Here is a 14,376-nt window from a genome sequence, read left to right on the forward strand (position 1 = left end):
TTGGAGGAGAGGCTGGTTCTTTTCAGTCCTGGATGAATTCCTTGCTCCCGTTCTCATTACCTCATTGACTATCTGGATAGAGGTGGTTTTTGTTTTGTTTTTTAATCTGCAGCTAAAATTGATAAGGGGGAAAACTGTAGTCTAAGGTGGCCGACCAAACCAGCGAGGGAATTGCAGTCCCTGTCTCAAAGCCCTTCCCGGCTCTTCCCTACCCTGTTTCCCGTGTGCACCAGAAGTACCATACGGAAGTAGAAGGGTATAAATTCCCCTCCCTGCTAGTGCTCGGGGCTAGCACCTTTGGAGAACGGTTTCTTCTGAGCCCGCCGGTATTAAATAAACCTCCCATCCTCCCAGGTCTCCGAGACAGCTTGGCTCTTCGGTCAGGACCCAGTGCACGTTCCCTAACACATGGTTCCCGGCCCGGGAAACCCTTTTGCGGCATCGGCGGGGCAGGGAGCGAGCGAGGTCGTAAAGGAGAAGGGCGCGGCCTGATTTCCGGCAGTCTCCCTCCCGCCTGGTCGCCTCAGGCCGACCACGCCCCGCTGTCCCCAACCGGACTCAAAGGAGACCTGGCAGGTGACGACCTGGTCCCCACGTCGGATTCCGGCGAAGCCTGGGACCCCAGGACCCAGTCAGGCCCACGCGTCGGGGTGGAAGGGGAGACTGACCACCTCCCAGAGACCTCTTAGAAGTCTCACAGGTCGGGCCTTCCGGGGCGCAGCATCCCTCAGGTCAGCAATGCCCCGAAGGGGGGTGGTCAGGAAGGAATTTCCAAAAGGAAGGGAAATCCGCAGATCAGGGCCTCCGGGAGTGTGGGGCGGGGTGGGGGAGGAACTGTAAGAACATGTGGAGTGAATGCAGGAGTGAATGTGCAGTTCGACCTGGCTTGTCTGGCGGACTGAGTCTGTGGCTTCACGGGTGGGCACCCTTAGTGTCCCCAGAAGCTTATGGAGTCTGAGTGGGCCCTAACTTGTTTCCGTGGTGACCTCATGGGGTCAATGGCGAGCCCTACGGGCACCAGTCTGGGTTTATACGGACTCATTTTGGCTAAGAGGCACCCAGGTGTCCTCCAGGAGGGCGGACAGGTGAGCATCTGACTGGTCTCTCCTCTGGAGGGACACCCACCCTTTGTCTGTCTTCAGGCCAGCGGCACCGGGAGGGAACACACAGGGTGGACAAGAGAGCCCCTGGTCATCATGGGTGGAAGCTCTTCCAAACCTACGGCCTTAGACTGTATGCTTGAAAGTTTTGAGAAGTCTCTCAGGAGACTATGGGGTCAAAACGTCTCCTGGAAAATTAAGCTCATTTTGTGAACCGGAATGGGCCACCTTCGGGGTCGACTGGCCCTCCGAGGGTGCCCTGAGCCCTACCCACTGTCCAGGTCATTTACACAGTCATGTCGGGACTCCCGGACACCCTGCCCAGTTCCCGTTTATCGATTCTTGGCTTCAGGTAGCCCAAACTCTGCCCCCACACGTCCGATTCTGTGCTAATAGGAAGGACCAAAGTCAGATATTTCTAACACAAGTAAACGAGCCCAAAGGCTGTGAGGAAGCAAAGCTTACCAGGGAGGCCCTGCCCGAGGGCATCGGCAGCAGCAACAGGGATGAGCTCTGGACAAGGATGAGCCAGTCAAGAAGCATGGGGACGACCGTCCTCCTCTGACCCAGGGCCTGAAGCTGAGCTGCAGTAACACGGTGCTCCTGCTGCTTCTCAGTGGCATGTGTGGGGAGAACCTGATTTAGCAGCTCGGACAGCCCACAGGAAAACTGATCCAGACAGAAACAGGATGTAAAATAACAGGAGCTCTCATCCTTACGTTGGTGGGGGGGCACCTCTGGGTGGCTCAGTCAGTTAAGCATCTGCCTTCCACTCGGGTCATGATCCCAGGCATCCTTCAGCCAGGGACTTTAAGGAATATTCCCAAACAGCTGCTGAAACTCCCTTTATTTCTGGGAAATTCACTGTCTGGCCTGACATGGACTGCCTTCTCCCCCTTGTTGGCGGGAAAATATGGCGTCTGCTTCTCTGGAGCTGATGAGCTCCTGAAGCGGAAACCGTTTCCCTGCCCTCTAGCAGCACTTTGTCTTTCCTGCCTCCCCATCCCCCTTCTCCCACTTCTGTACCACCTTGGGTGCAGCCTGCATTACTGGCTTCTAGACCATCCTCGGTGCCTCAGGCACCATGGCTCCTCCCTTCACTGTCAAGGAGCAAGAACAACCCCTGGACCTAACACCCCCCACTCCAGATTTCCCCACGTGTCTCAGGTGAAAATTGACCCTATAGGAACATAATGAAAATCAACCAGGTGGAACATAATTCAGTATTTAAACTAAGTTTGTTGGTTTAATTAAGCTAGACGTGTCTTTTAAGTTATCAGCAGTAAACGTGAAACTTTTGTTCTCAAGGTTTACTGAAGGTCAAATAACCTCATGTTACCTCTGTTGCAATTTGTTAACAAAAAGATGACTACAGGGGCGCCTGGGTGGCTCAGTGGGTTAAGCCGCTGCCTTCGGCTCAGGTCATGATCTCAGGGTCCTGGGATCGAGTCCCGCATCGGGCTCTCTGCTCAGCAGGGAGCCTGCTTCCCTCTCTCTCTCTCTGCCTGCCTCTCCATCTACTTGTGATTTCTCTCTGTCAAATAAATAAATAAAATCTTTAAAAAAAAAAAAAAAAAAAAAAAAAAAAAAAAAAAGATGACTACAGGGATGGTTAACTGTCTCAAAGTTTTCTTGGGTAATTGTTAAGATAGCTTTCAAAGTCTTTGGTAACCTAAAACTTTAAAGTTTTGCTTGGATGATAAATGGAACTGAATACATTGGACATCTAGCTCTTTTCCAAATAGGATAAAGTGCTAAGTCATTAATTACTGGACACAAGTTTGTGCTTTTGACTTCTTACTGCAAAGAAACCAAGGATATTTAAATCTGATGGTAAACATGTTTTGTGCTTAACTGATTCACAAATTTGCCATTTAAAGAATTCTGGTGTTATAGTTCACAATTGGTTACTCCTTAGTCTTCACTGGAGATTAAGGTTTCTAGAGAGTGCAAAATTCTGCTAATTGTAACTAAGACTAATGGAAATAAGGGAAACAACTCTGTATGTGGAAAAGTAGGAGATATGTAAGAAAGATAAGGAATTGGAATGCATTTTCGTTGAAGGTAAAAGAAGGTAATTTTGTCCTAAATGAGATGGTTGTTTGGAAAGAAATGACTTGGGATAAAAATCTGAATGAATAGGAAAGTTGTAGAAGGTTTATGGAGGGAAACTTTGGAACGGAATTTTTAGATGTGGTCGGGACAGACCAAGGTTGAAATGAATGGATTTTAGAGTACATTGGTATAAGATTGAAAGTCTGCTTTCTCTCTGTTCAAAAAGGCAAAGTATTCTCTAATTGTTGGGCCGCTCTTCATAAGAAAATGCAAATAGTTGTTTTCTCTCTGCCTGCTTAGAAAAACCAGTTTCTGTGTCTTGCCTTTATCAGGTCTTTAACATCCCTAATCCTATTTAGGCTCGTGCTTTAAAACTTTCTAAGGTTTTAACAAACATCCCCAAGATTTAGATCGTGAACAAAGTCTTGTTGACTAATTACGCTTGCTTGTTCGGTATGTAATGTTCTGGTTCGGGCTATTGAAATGTTATGTATCACAGAATAACTGAGTTTCTTTGTCAATCATATCATAGTGAACTATCAGATCATTAACCATGTCCATTTCTGAGTTTTTGTCATTTATAATTGTCCTTATTGTCTTGCAAAATGAGGTTCATCTTCAAGGAGGTTCATATAAAGGACTCTTAGGACAATGCAGGTATTCAGTATCTTTAAGATCAGAACTGAAATGAATAAGAACTTCCAGAACTAAGTAAAAACTGCATTCAAACTGAACCAGAATTAATAACATGGGACTAAATGAACTAAAAAGACAATTATAGTTCTGTGATCCTTGTCTGAAAAACATTGCCGGTTTCTTAATGTTCACTCTTCCTGGTTGAAGATACTTAAGATTTATATGACTTACAGAATTAAAATAATTTACAGATTAAAATAATCATTTGTAAGCAAATTAAAGCATTCAGCTTTTCTCTCTATCTGAACCCTCTGAAACTCTAAAGGTCTGAGTAAGTATACCCTCTTCTATGGTAAGCCTAGTCATTTGCATAAGTTCAATAAGAATCTGTTCTCCTTGTAACAGGACACCATTGGAAACATTGGTCATTTTACCAAGGCTTTGACTGGAATGTCATATTTCAGAAAGACATGCATAGATTCAGATATGACCCAACAGCTTTAAGGAGTGAAGGTTGGCTTTATAAAACCTGGAGCCATAAAGCCCGTTGGAAATGTTGGCCCGGTACTTTGCTTACAGAGTTCCCAGCAGCCTCACCAAGTGAGTAGTAAAGAATGTCACTTTCTGGCAGGTGTAGGGACCCTCTGGATATTTTGGAGACCTCATGAAGAGGAATCTGCCCAAATCTACCGGTATTGCAGGTATGTCTGATGGTAAGTACTTGGTTTGGCTTCTGGCTTGGAGAGGCTACTAGAAGTTCAACGTAGAGTTTCCTTATAAAGTTCCAGTAAAGCAGATCTAAAAGATTTATATGATCACTCACTGTTCTTGCTGAGCTTATGTAAGTAATTAGGCCAAGTTCGTTAAAACTGATCTTGTTTTTCAAATAAATTAGTCCTGATTTGGCTATCTCTGGAAACGAGGGTTATTTTAGAGAGAAAAATTACATTTAAATAACCAACTTTTGTGGATGTTAAATTCTAGATTTGATTGTCTTTAAATGTTTGTTGTTTACCTAAGCTAGACAACCTGAGGTAAACTTCAGAGAAGTTGCACAATAGCTCGTTTAGACAATCTTCTTGTTTTTTATTCTGTGGAGATAATAACAGTCTCCTATAGCTCATGATTAAACAATTGGCAAATGGGATTGATTCCCCCAAAATTGTATAACTTATCACCTTGGCCAATTCTATGTGGCTGGGATAATGAAATCATTCCCTGAAAGCCAGAGCATACCCCACTCCATAGGGTTAACTATAGACTTGTGGAGATAATGGATGACCCCACTTTATGATTGGATTGGATAATGTACTTGGGAATGCCCTTAACCTCTTGATAAGTCCTCCCCCACTTGCCAGTGATTCCTTGTAGGTAGGATATTAAGGCTTTACCCTAAAGATGTCTTTCTTAATTGTTTCATCCCTCACAGTCATATTTATCCTAGAAGCCATCTCTGTTGAGGTACAATTGCAAACAAAGGCTTTAGTTAAGCATACAACTCCCCTCCTGATAAAAGGAGCCTCAAAGCTCACTGTGGAATAGTCCCTGACTGTAATGATTTCACATCAGGTCCAGAGTGTCTTAGAAACCAAAGGCCACCAATGGATGATGGAGGCCAACTTATTAAATACCAAGCTACACTTATAGATATGCCTTAAATAATACCTAAAACCTGTCAAATTTTAAACCCACCTACCCTTATGCCTGGACCTGAACATTGTACCTTCTATAGATCATAGCTGTTGGAGGTCTTGTTTATTCTAGTCAGCTGGATTTTAAATATTTCTATAGCTAGGGGCACCTGGGTGGCTGTCATTAAGTGTCTGCCTTTGGCTCAGGTCACGATCCCAGGGTTCTGGGATCAAGTCCCACATCAGGTTCCCTGCTCAGTGGGAAGCCTGCTTCTCCATCTCCCATCCCCTTGCTTGTGTTCCCTCTCTCATTGTCTCTCTTTTTTTCTCTCTGTTAAATAAATAAATAAATAAAATCTTAAAAAAAAAAAAAAAAAGATTTCCGTAGCTATAATTCACCTCAAAGGCTCTATGGCAGGCCACTCCGCACCGCCTCCCGCTAATAAGCACGCTCAGAGGAGACCTCAAACAGATTGGAAACTTAGAAGTGTCCCAACACCTCCAAGTCTTGTGAAGAACTCCCAGGCACATCTCCCGAGAAGCTTTAAAAAGGACTCCCTCAAACCACAGTGGACAGGGCCCCACACTGTTGTTCTGACCACCCCTACTGTCCTCAAGGTCTTAGGTAAATAATGGGTCCACCACTCTGGAGTAAAGAAGGCTCACCAGTCGGACAAATCACACCAATGGAAAGCCCAGCCAAACCTATGGACACACTCCAGCTCCACCTTCAGTGAGACCCCACCAACTGATGGACATCTGTTTGCCATGGTCCCTGGCTATCATCGGCGTGATAGCCCTCACCTCAGGAGTCGGACTTTATGCTGCTGCCCCTTCTGATTGGACTTTCCTCCAGAAACTTGTTATTGTTATTGCTTATTCAGCAACTTTAGGATGGATTGCTAAGTTCATAGAAAACACTAAGTTTTCTATGAACTTAGGATGGATTGCTAAGTTCACTTAGTGTTTTCTATGAACTTAGCAATCCATCCTAAAGTTAGCGGCTGCGCAGATACTAGACTTGCAGGGCTATCAGCCCATAGTAGATGATAATGATACCCTCTAAACCAGGTGTTTAAAGAGGCATCAAAGGAGGGCATGATAAGGGAAAAATGAAAAGATGGCCAACCAAACCAGCAAGGGAATTCCAGTCCCTGTCTCAAAGCCCTTCCAGGCTCTTCTTTCCTACCCTATTTCCCACATGCGCCAAAAGTACCAAGTATGCAGAAGTAGAAGGGTATAAATTCCCCTCCTTGTGCTCAGATCTTTGGAGAATGGTCTCCTCTGAGCCCGCTGGGGTTAAATAAACTTCCCATCCTCCAAAGTCTTCCAGTGCTGCTTGGTTCTTCTGTCAGGATCCCGTCCAGGTTCTGAACAAAATGTAACAAAATGAGCAATTAACAAATTTCTGAGACAGGATGGTCTTGCATCTCTACCTGAATCTGAGATAACTTTTATGAACACTTAGGAAGCTCAGGGCTGACCAGTTTCTTGAAATTGTCAAAATTAGGAGGCAGCTCTGACGGTGAATTATGACTTCTCCCATCCTTCTGGGAGATACTGAAGATAGGAAGCATCTCATGATAGCTAATGCATGTCCTAGTCTCCACAGAAATGGATTTAAGGTTCCTTTCCTTGCTGCCCTGGTAAAGGAAGAATCCTTGAAACCTCCCTGATGAGTAATGGAAAGCAGAGGGTGTCACCAATTTGATTTACTCAAATCCTCAAATCACTAGAAAGTGACATTATGACTCCATCCAGTGCGTAATCAGAACTTGATTAGCATGCTGATTATTCCTAGGAAAACCAAGTGGTTTTGTAGTTAAGCTAGATTTTATTTAAACCATTGTTCTTGTTGTTCCTTAATTTTTTTATTTTATCATCTTAGTGGGTCACACAGGACGTTCCTGAGCTGACCCCCATGGATTTTCTAGCCTTATTTTCTGGATTGTCCCTTCCCAAAGCCCTGCAAACTCTGCTACCTATTCCTCTCCCTCTAAGTCTGCATTTTCTCCCCCTTTGCTTTGGCCCAAGCTGCTTCCTCTCTCTGGGCTGCCCTTTCCATGTCTGCACCTTCAAATCCACCTTGCACAATGCCTGCTCAAAGATCACTCACCTCCAGAAGCCGCTGGGAAATCAGACTCACCTGAAAGCCCCCAAACTGTGATCTTGCCTTCTTTTCCCACATGGTACTTGATCATTCTCCCCCAAAGTAGAATTCTGTGTGTGCATCTTAGCCCCTTGAACAGATCTACTGTACACTTCTGTGGGGAGGTCCTGGGACTCCCGCATCCTTGTAGACCCAGAACCCCAGCAACGTTGTCCATACTCAGCTCTTTTTTTCCTCTACCCTCCTATTGCCAAGCCACTGTCACTCCTCACCTTGCCTTATCCCCTCTATCCATTCTGCATCCTGCAGCCAGACTGGCATTTTAAAATACAAGTCGGATCATGCCCCTGTATTGAAACCTTCAGATGCCATCTCGTTGCTGTTACAATACAAAGCCAACTCTGTCTCATGCTACAGACAGGACTCTGCTTGCTGCCCCATGCCCTTTCTGGGCCATTTCCCCTCCTCCAGTCCTCTTCCCCAGCCCAATTTCCTTCCTGGGTTCTTCAATGAGCTGGGCCTGTTCCCTCTGCCTGGAATGTTCTTCCCCCAACCCTCTGCCTGCTGGTTCCTACTCATCTTTCTCTTCCTCTGAATGGCCTTTCATGACCATGACCTCAATATGAGCATCCTGTGATGTCTCACAGCCATTGGTTCTCTCTGGTCACAGTGTGGTTTTGTTTTTGTTTCTTTGTTTTTTAAGTAAGGTCTGCACCCAATGTGGGGTCTGAACTTACAACCCTGAGATCAAGAGTTGCATGTTCTACCAACTGAGCCAGCTGGGTACCCCTGGTCATGGTGTTTGTCCCAATTTGTAATTGCATAGCATCTGTGAGATTGTTTCTGTGGCCCAATCCAGAGACAATCATTACTACCTTTAATTACAACAGTTATTGATACTATTGATACTATTGATACTATTACTTCAGCCACTCTTCATTCCCCTTCCTCCTTTTGGTAGAATCCTACTTTTGTTCAAGTCTCTGCTCTCCTGAGGCCCTGTGCTTCAGTGAAGTTAAGCCCCCATCACTGCCCCAGGGAGTGGTTTAGACACAAGCCTGAGATACAGTTATGGTTAATAAGACATTAGGGGAAGTCTATGAAGGATTTCTAGGAAAGATTTTCTTCCCCCTCACTAATAATAATAATAAAAGACATATGGGAAAAAATAGTAGTTATCTCTCCCCTAGACAGTGCTGTGAAGATGTGCCTAGAACAGTGGCAGCTTTCTTGTGATCATGAGGAAAGCCAGCTAAGATTGTACAAGCCAGAGCCTTGAGGAAAAGGAGATGGAAAACTAAAACAAAACAAAACAAAATCTGGATCTTCAATGATGTCGGCGAGCTCCTAAATTAACCCATTTTGGAGCTGACCTACCTCAGGAATTCTTGTTCAATGAGGTAATTAATATATTTATTGTTTAAGTCACTTATATGGGGTTTTCTGTTACTGTTTTAAACATTCTGACAGAGGGGCACCTGGCTGACTCTGTCAGAGGAGCGTGTGGCTCTCAATCTTAGGGTCATGAGTTCAAGCCTCACATTGGGTATAGAGATTATTTAAATAAATAAATAAAAACTTAAAAAAAAATCTTTCTGACAGTTATACCACTGTATTCTCATTCCCAGGACAAGACTCAAAATAGTAGATGTTTAGCTAACATTATTTCTTGAGTAAATTTTGCTGAGACATTGTTTAGATAACAAACAAAGCTCACTACCTTTGAAATTATTCTAAATTCTGAATAAACAGGATTTACACATGAGTAGCTAATGGGTCACAGAACTCCTGTTGCATTTATTCAGTTAACTGGAAGCTAAGAATATTCCAGTGTTTTCCTTTTTCTCTGAGGGAAGAGCCTGTGAAATCTAACTCATAATTTCCATTATTCCTTAGCACTCAGTGGCTACCTCCTCATACCCACGTTTAGCATTTAGTGTTTAATTGTTCTTTAACATTTTTAACTACATGAGGCTTCTCAGTCTCCTCAAATGGTAGAACCATGTCTCTGTCTTTCTTCACACTTGGCATAGCTCTAGGCACATGCCAGGTGCTATATAGATTTTTGCTAATTGGGTAAATGAATAAAACACTAAGAAAACCACATCCTATTTGACAAATATAATTTTACAGAATTTTTCAGAATCATCTTATTTATATAAAGTGAGGTACGTTTATAACAATAAGAAAAAAATTTTTCTTTCTGTGGCCTCAACTCTAACATCAAATGGATATTTACATCGAGTACCAGATAGGAAACTCTCAGGAAGTGGGTCCAGAGTCCTCGTATTATGTATAAACTTTGCCTGTATTTCACAGAGAGCAAACAGAATACCCAGCATGGATCCCATTGTCCAGAAATGCTAGTTGAAGGCCTCAGTGTGAAAAGTCTTCCTTCTCCAAGAACACATCATAAGATAGTCCTGTCTAATCTGCCATTGTAATAGTTTCCTACTGCTGTATAACAAATTACTACAAATGTAGTGGCTTGAAATAACACACATTAACTCTCTCACAATTTTCATGGGTGTACAGGGTGGGCACGACTTAGCTGGGTCCTCTGCTCAGGATCTCACAAGGCTGAGATCAGGATGTGGGCCAGACTGCATTCTCATCTGAAGGCTTGACTGGAGAAGAATCTTCTTTTAAACTCCCTCATGTTATTGGCAGGGTTGCAGCTATAGAACACATGATCCTTTCTTCAAGATAGAAATGGAGAGTGTCTACTTCATTGAGTCTCTGAACATTAGACTCCCATTTAAGGACCTGTCTGATTAGGTCAGGCCCAACTGAATGCAGTTGGCCTTTTCAATCCTGTGTCTTTTCCCCATAGTGCCCACCCAGTAAATGTGATCTAACCACAAAGCCAGAGATTCAGTTTGTGTTTTCCTTGGACTGGCTTAATACTACAGGGCCTTTCTCTCTAGGAAAGTCAAGTGTCTGGAAAATTCATTTTGTGTTTCTTCAACATATTTATCCCAAGTATGCAGATTCCAAGTCAGTGAGTATCCAAGGGAAAATGCTGCTCTAAAAAGATAGTTATTGATATAGAAGGAGTAGAAATGGATCATGTCATAATACATAAAAGGGGGATGTACAGAAGAGTTAGAAACGTACCTTGCATTTAGTAGAGTAGAATTTTCAAGATTCTCTTGCTTCTCCTGTAGTGTCCCTAACAACTAAAACAGTGTCTGGACATATGAATATTTGCTGAGTGAATGATTTAGTCAGGAGTAGACACTTAACTAGCTTGTGTTCCTCTCCCTGTTCTCTAGGAACTGCCCCCATCAAATCCATAATAGGAGAGTGGCCCTGCGGCTCAAGTGGCCACACTTGAACAGCATGATTTCTGGCTGGTTGGATTGTGGTGGGTGTCTGACAAGCTGGACCAGTTAGGTTCCATCTCCTGTGAATTAAAATTTAGGACAGAAGGACAACAGGCTTATCTCTTTGGGGAGCTAGACACATGATATGTGAACTTAGGAGCTGTGGGTCTATGGTGTTCTGCCATAAGGTCCAGGAAAGCAGAGAAAAACAGTCTGCATAGAGAGAGAATGAAGCAGATGCCTAATGAGAATCAGAGACAAGAGATAGTGAAACCCAGGACTTTCCAGCCACTGATTCCAAGAGCCCACTCAAATTCTTGCCCTTAGCCCCTAGGAGACATTGATAGGCCCTTTTAATAAATGTCAGTGTTTGCTTAGGTTTGCTCTGGTTAGTTTTGCTGTATGTCAAAAAAAGAGAGACTGGGCAAATAAAAAATGAAAAATAGATGCGCACCCATGGCCCAAGACTCTAAAACAATCAATTGTAATGAGAGATGAGAGATTCTCAGAAACAAACACAACCACATAGTAATCAGGCATCCCAGTGATGAGAGAAATGGAGAGGCCCTGGGACTCCACTGGGGAACTCTCTCGGAGGCTAGACATGCACAGCTGGTGGGGGACATGGCTCTTGGCCAAGGACAAATCCAAATGCTGTGCAGAGAGATCAAAGGCAGAGTAGAGGGGAAGCTGAAACCCAGAGTGAGCTGAGGCTGCAAAAAATACTAGGGACAACACAAAGAGCTCCTTGGTGTCTGAGGAAGAGCAGGGAGGTCACTCCTTGGTGCAAATGTCATCACATTAGCAGAAGTCAAAGAGAAAACAGAGCTCCTCAGCACTTACTTTGTTTCTGAGTTAACACAGAGAATGAAGACCCAGTGAGAAAGGACAGTGAGAAAGCTGATGGCTGCTTGAAAGAAATTCAGTTATCAAGTCCAGATTCACTAAATCCCAGTAAACAAAAGATTTTGCAAGTATCATCCCTAAAACTTTGTCACTAACTGAAACATGGCAAAGACCAGGGTAGATGCTAGAAAGCCAGGGTAGATGGTTTAGTGTAGTTCTAGATTTCCAAAAGGCATGAATTCTAAAAACATCCAAGATTTACCAGCTGATCCCTGGAAAGAATTCTAAAATATAGATAATTAAACAGAGGCATTTAAGAACAAAAAGAAAGCTGGGACCTTTAAGAACTAGCTTGAGCTCACAAAGAACAAGTCAGGTGAAATCAACTTTTCTTTTTTTGAGACTTTCCTAATCAGTGGAAAAGTCCCATAGATAAATATCAGAAATATATTTGACCAAAGTATTCCTAAGACAAAACAACTTACATGATTTAGTTGGCTAAATATACTCTTAAAGCCTTCTTGAAGTATCACTGTCAACTTGTTTCTTTAACCTTTTAATAAAAAAATTGGATCAGATTTGCAAGTGACTAAAAGCTTGGAGAGAGAGAGAGAGCGCTAACATTTAAAATAACAGAATCAGAATTAAAATATTGCCTGACTTAAACTGATTTACAAAAGCTCCAAGTTGAAATTTGATAGGAAGAAACGTAAAGATTTATTCTTGAGTTCAAGAAGTCAACTGTCCAGAAGTGACTGCATGGCTCAGTCGGTTAGGTGACCAATTCTTGACTCTAGCTCAGGTCATGATCTCAGGGTTGTGGGATCAAGCCCTGTGTTCAGCAGGGAATCTGCTTGCGATTCTCTACCTCTCACTCTGTCCCATCCCCCGCATGCACTCTCTCTCTCAAATAAATAAATAAATAAATGTTTAAAAAAGAAAGAACTCAATTGTCCAAAGATGGGTATAAGACAACACTTAAGAGCAGTGTCTTGGAAGAAGTCTAACCATTTGGGTTGACTTTAAGCTCAAGATGAGTCAACAGAATCATGCGGTTGTCAAAACAGCTAATGCAATCATAGGCTGCATTAACAGAAGTGCAACCAACTCTTGTGTCAGATGGTTCCTGACTTAACGATTCACAGAGAGATCTGACTAATGTCTCTGTTGACCATGGCAGGAGATTGGCACCAACTTTATAACTCAGAACATACTTGCACACATCCTCTTCTATCTTCTATTGTCTGTCATCCAGGTTTCCCATCCTGACCTGGCTGGTGTTCACATGTCTTCTCCTAGCACTCTTGGCTGAGATGAGAAGACACGGAAAGGTCCTTATTTCAGTCCTTTTTTTCATCAGGTCACACCTCAGCTGCCAAAGAAGACATAGCTCATACATTCTTCACAAAAGGACATAGACCCTTTTCTCAGGGGCTCAGATTCTTTTCTGGGCTTCAGGGCAGTCAGCAGCTGGACTCCATGAGCAAATAATAAGTCTAAAGAGCCTTTCTTAATGATAGGGTTCTTCCACTTCCTTCTTTGCACTAGGGTTGGCCTACCTTACCCAGGACTTTCACCTGCTTGACAGTGCACACCCATGCATATGAGTACCTGGGTGCAGAGTTGAATCCATCAGATCAGCGTTTCACCAAGTAATAAGAATACCACCATTGGCTCACAAGACGATTTTAGGCAGTATGTAGATGAGCAGTTATATCATAATAACTGTTGTATTATTTTAATTCATTTCATTTTTTTTGTATAAATAAAATATTCACATGGTTCAAAATTAACAAATGCGGTGAGAGCACCTAGGTGGCTCATTTGGTTAAGTGTCTGACTCGTCTCTTTCTTTCTTTTTTTTTTTTTTTTTAAGATTTTTATTTATTTATTTGACAGACAGAGATCACAAGTAGGCAGAGAGGCAGGCAGAGAGAGAGAAGGGGAAGCAGGCTCCCCGCTGAGCAGAGAGCCTGATTCAGGGCTCAATCCCAGGACCCTGAGATCATGACCAGAGCCGAAGGCAGAGTCTTTAACCCACTGAGCCACCCAGGCGCTCTGTGACTCATCTCTTGAATTCAGCTCATGTCATTATCTCAGGGACATGGGATCAAACCTCATGTTGGGTTCCATGCTTAGCTTGGAGTCTGCTTGTCCCTCTCCCTCTGCTCTTCTCTCTCTCTCTCAAATAGATAAATAAAAAATGAAAAAAAAATTTTTTTAAATTAACAAATGTGGACGATTTTCTTCCCATTATGGTCAAACCCAATAGGAACCATTTGCATTAGTGTATTGACATTCTTTTCTCAGAAGAGATTTTAGGCATATGCAAATGTAGATCCCCTCCCCTATTATGCACATACCATTTGGTATACAGTTCTGCACCTTGCCCTTTCTCTAACAATAATTCTTTATCTGGGCATAGAAAGCTTCCTCCTCCTTTGTGGCCATATAGTAGATTTTCTTCACATAACCAGTTTTCTGTTGAAGGACAGGTTGTTTCCAATTATGCTATCATAATAATGTCACAATGAATGTTCTTGCATATATGTCCCTTGACACTTCTGTGAACATATTCATAAGATAAATTATAGAAGTGGAATAGGTGGAATGGAGTGTTTTTGTTTTCATGCGTATTTGAAAAAATGTATAGCTAGCACACCAAACACAAT

The 14,376-nt window shown here is 43.0% G+C and overlaps 1 long non-coding RNA gene across 1 annotated transcript; it reads left to right on the forward strand.

Moving 5' to 3' along the window:
* The first annotated feature begins 479 nt into the window (after positions 1 to 479).
* Positions 480 to 6,730, forward strand: LOC131815165 (uncharacterized). The gene is made up of 3 exons (XR_009347597.1): positions 480 to 731; positions 4,423 to 4,504; positions 6,041 to 6,730. It is a non-coding gene; the product is annotated as an uncharacterized LOC131815165 (long non-coding RNA).
* Positions 6,731 to 14,376: the final 7,646 nt, after the last annotated feature.

This window comes from Mustela lutreola, chromosome 14 (genome assembly GCF_030435805.1).
Source record: "Mustela lutreola isolate mMusLut2 chromosome 14, mMusLut2.pri, whole genome shotgun sequence".
Classification (NCBI taxonomy): Eukaryota; Metazoa; Chordata; class Mammalia; order Carnivora; family Mustelidae; genus Mustela; species Mustela lutreola.